A 4,623-nucleotide genomic window follows, 5' to 3' on the forward strand; every position below is an offset into this window, starting at 1 on the left:
CCACCCAGGCGCCCGAGAATTGTTTCTTCTCTTTTCTTGAATCTAACTCAGAACTTCAGAGGAGATTCAGTTATGTTTCCAGAAGTATCTGCCAACAGATCCCCCTCCTACTTACCCACCCTTTCATTGTTATCCTGTCCTCACACTTGGCTGGAGGATAAGACATGTCAACCCTATTCAAAATTCTTAAAGAAAAACAGTAGTGAACTCTCCAAAGATACCTATCTTAGGATCTGTCAAGACACTTCCCATTACAAGTGGTAAAATGCAGCCATATATTTTACATGTATTATAATTTACAACGCACAATAACTGGGATGAATCTCAATGGAATTATGCTGAGAAAAAAAAAAAAACAACCTCCAACCTCCCCAAAGGGTACATACTGTACCCATTTATGAAATGACAAAATTAAAGAAATGGGAAACAGATTTTAGGGGTTAAGGCTGGAGTGAAGGTGGCAGAGACACAAGTATGACGATAAAAGCAACACAAGGGATCTATGCGATGATGGAAAGTTTCTGTGTCTTGTCTGAAGTGACATCTGTGTTCTGGTTTGTGATATTGTACTACGGTTTTGCAAGATGTTACCATTGGGGGAAACTGGGTAAAGGGCACAACTGATCTCTTTTTACGATTTCTTACAACTGCATGTAAACCTACAATTATTAAATAATTAAGAGTTTAATTGAAAAAATCCAACCTCAATGAATTCACTGTTCATTTTAAGATTTTACTTTTCTTTCTTTTTTTAAGATTTTGTTTATTTATTTATTTATTTGACAGAGAGAGAGCACAAGAAGGCAGAGCAGCAGGCAGAGGGAGAGGGAGAAGCAGGCTCTCCACTGAGCAGGGAACCCGACGCGGGGCTCCATCCCAGGACCTTGGGATCGTGACCTGAGCTGAAGGCAGATGCTTAACCGACTGAGCCACCCAGGCACCCCAGGATTTTTCTTTGTTAAATGTTTATGGCTTACCTTGGAATTCCATCCATCTTATCATACTTCATACATTTGATCTTTTAGTTCCATGATTTTGTGTATATTTCTCATCTCCTCCACTAGATTTAATCACTGTAAGAGCAGGATCTTTCATTTTTATATGAAACAAATACCCTCTCTAAGGCACCTAGAATTGTGTTTGCACAGAACAAGGACTTAATTCTCATCATTTCATTTGCAATCCACTGTATTTTGTATACAGTAGACTTCTGATAACTGTTAAGTAAACACATATAATGGATTTTAATTTTTGTAACTATATCAAGACGCTCTGCTTTACAAGGGATTGAAGCTGATTTGCATTACTTGAAGGCTTTTTAAAAAAACTACCACTGAAGGTTTTCCCTTTTTTGGACAAAAGGATTAAATTCCAATAAATAAAATACCTTCAAACAGAATGCAACAGTGGATTTTACATAACTTCTTTTAGATAAAAGGAATAAATATATAACAAATAAAATATAGCACTCGATATTATATCTTTAATCAAGTATCAATTTAAACATCTACAATGCTTCATGGGACACAGGCAGCAGGACAGAACTAGGAGTTAAAATACAGAGGGTCTTAGCCAAACCCTGCCACTGATATCTAGTGATATTTCAAGCATCACCCGATTTCTCCATGTCTCCGTGAAATGAAGTTATTGGGCTAGAAGAACACTACTTTCTTTTCTAGCTCTGACATTTTGTGGTCGCATGAATGCAAGATGACTGAACATTGAACACAAATGCTAAGCCATGTGCTTTTAAGTCCCCTAATCCTCGCTGAATTCATATGGGCTGAACCTCTGAATCAATCACCGGGTGACCAATGTCATTGTGGGCTCCCGTGCTGCATTTGAAACCAGCCTCTTAGTTTGTTGTTCTCTTAGTCACGCTGTCCCTAACTATTAGCTTAAGGATTAATCATGATGACTGGCAACTGAGGGGTGAAAGGCAGTTGAGTTCATTTAATTAGAACTAACCCCACTTTGGTATTAAATGTATTTAAATTTCCAGCCTCAATTCTAAGCCAAGTTTTTTGCTCACATTTTTCTCCACCTTGGTCTTTCTCTGATAATGAATTTTCACCTGTGTCTGAAGGAATGATTTAAAAAAAAAATGGATGGGAGGGATGGGTATATCATAGTTACAGGGCCCCAACTGAGGGTAGCCTAATAGGACACAGGAAGACAGAGAAAGGACATGTAGAAGATACAAAGTCAAGGTCAAGAGAAAGATATTTTCTTTAGTGTCTAAAGAAACTTTATCTTCATTGATGTTGTTATTAATTGCAGAACCTTCATCAGTAGATCAGTAACATGTATTGAGTACTTATTATATACTAGGAACCTTACATTTTTGCATTTTACAAACATTATTTCCCTTAAGAGAATAACCCAGTTAGATAAGTACCAGTATTAATTCCTTCTTGCAGATAAAAACAAACAAATAAACAAACTGGAATCTAGAAAGGTTGGTTATTTTGTCCCAAATCCCCAGACCAGTGAGTGCTGAACAGGGATTCGACACCAGATTGCTGAGCTCCAAGGGCCCATGTGATTATGTAGCACATTATATTGCTCCCCAAATATCAACAGCCACTGTGACTTGTTGAATGATTGCTAAATGAGAAAGATTTACTAATTGACCTAAGATAATACCACTAGTGAGTGGTAGAACCAGAATTTAGCATCTCTTTGACTCCAAAGGTCAAGATCTTCCTACCAAAATTGTACTTTGAAAGTAAAGTCATTTAAAATGTTTCTAAGTGACTAATGGATTTGTAACCAATTACAATTAAGGTGCCTCCCTAGACATCATCAGAATGTAGGCAACCTGTTATTATGGGAAAATATTCAAATAAATAAACTAGGGAATGAAATGAAAAAGGGCAATATTGCAATAATGCATACAAGAAATGGGTACTAATGTCCTCAAGGGAACATATAGCTTTTCTTCAAAATTGTCCAAGGGAGAAGATTTATTTTTCAGCCTATATGTATAAAATCCTTGTCAGTTTATGGTGAAGGATGGTAATTAATAATCAATCTTGAAATGAAGTATTTATTCTTTGAAGCTATTTAATCCCCTTTTCTGACTCTCATTAATTGAGTGAGCTTTGTATGTCCCTTAAGTTTCTCTCCAGACCAAGACATTATTAACCAACCTGGCTGAATATTAGGTATGCTTATGAGTTATGCTGCTGTTATTAAGGAATAGTAACAAAAAAGAAAATCATGAAAACCAAATGTAATTCATGATCCTTGATTAAGATTTGGATCACGGGGAAAAAATGCCATCAAGGACAACAGTGGTACAATTTGAAAAAATAGTGTGTGGATTGTATATTGGATACAAGTATTTTGTCAATGTTAATTTTCCTGAATTAAGTAATTACTCTGTGGTTTTGGTGAATTACATTGAAGAAAAAAAGAAAAAAGAAAAAGATATTGAAGTATTTAGGGGCAAAGGGACATGATATCGAAGACATTCTCAAAAGTTTGTCTCAAGAAAAAGGTGAATCTATAAAGAGAATAGGATGACAAAGCGAATGAGGGAAAATATTAGAAATTAGTGAATAAAAATATATGGGAGTTCTTTGCATTGCTATAGCAACTCCTCCAAAAGCTTGAAGTTATTTTAAAATAAAAAGTAAAAAAACAACAACAGTTTTGTGCTTTCATATTTGGTACATTCTTTAGGCTTGATGAATCTTTAAATAAGTTACTTGACAAAAGGTAAACAAACTAAAATCTTAAAATCTGGTGAAATCCACTGCAGGATACACCATGTCAGCCTCCTAGGAACAGTTCTATAAAATTCAGAGATGTCCATTTTTTAAATAAAATGAAATGCTCGTGAAACTAGTGAACACGTGGCACTAAATCAAACATGTGACAAGCATTGCTATACCTTTGCCATAGATAATTCATTTGGCAAGAAAGTTGACTTTCTAGGGATTTTGGAATTATCCTAAGGGTTTATGGATGTCACTATTTTCCCCTAAGATAATCCCACCATTCAGAATCCAAGGGCCAGCTTCTTTAAGGATGTAGGGCATTCTTAAGTCCCTACCAAGAAGTTTGTGGCCATCCCTACTCTTCCACAGAATGTCAGAGTGATCATTGAGCCATTTCGCTCTCATTTGTGCCCTGACTCAGGATCATATCTTCCAGAATACCACAGTCCCAGCATGCCTTATTAATAAGCTTCTGTGCCCTTGTTGCAGTCACCAAATTTTGGTATCCAGGGAATTCAGCCATCATCTCCAATTCTCTTTCCAGTATATTCTTTTACCATCAAAATGGGAAGGCTCAAATGCTTCTACAGAGAATATGTAAACAAAAGTCCCAAGATAAATCATCAAATGAAATTCTAATTGGGAACTTGTGCTTCATGTGAAAACATTACTTGGTTATTTGATGTGAAGAAGAAGAAGAAGAAAAAGAGGAAGAAGAAAGAAGAAGAAGAAGAAGAAGAAGAAGAAGGAGGAGGAGGAGGAGGAGGAGGAGGAGGAGGAGGAGAAGAAGAAAGAAGAAAAGAAGAAGAAGGAGGAGGAGGAGGAGGAGGAAGAAGAAGAAGAAGAAGAAGAAGAAGAAGAAGAAGAAGAAGAAGAAGAAGAAGAAGAAGAAGAAGAA

The sequence above is a fragment of the Neomonachus schauinslandi genome, chromosome 13, assembly GCF_002201575.2.
Source record: "Neomonachus schauinslandi chromosome 13, ASM220157v2, whole genome shotgun sequence".
Classification (NCBI taxonomy): domain Eukaryota; kingdom Metazoa; phylum Chordata; class Mammalia; order Carnivora; family Phocidae; genus Neomonachus; species Neomonachus schauinslandi.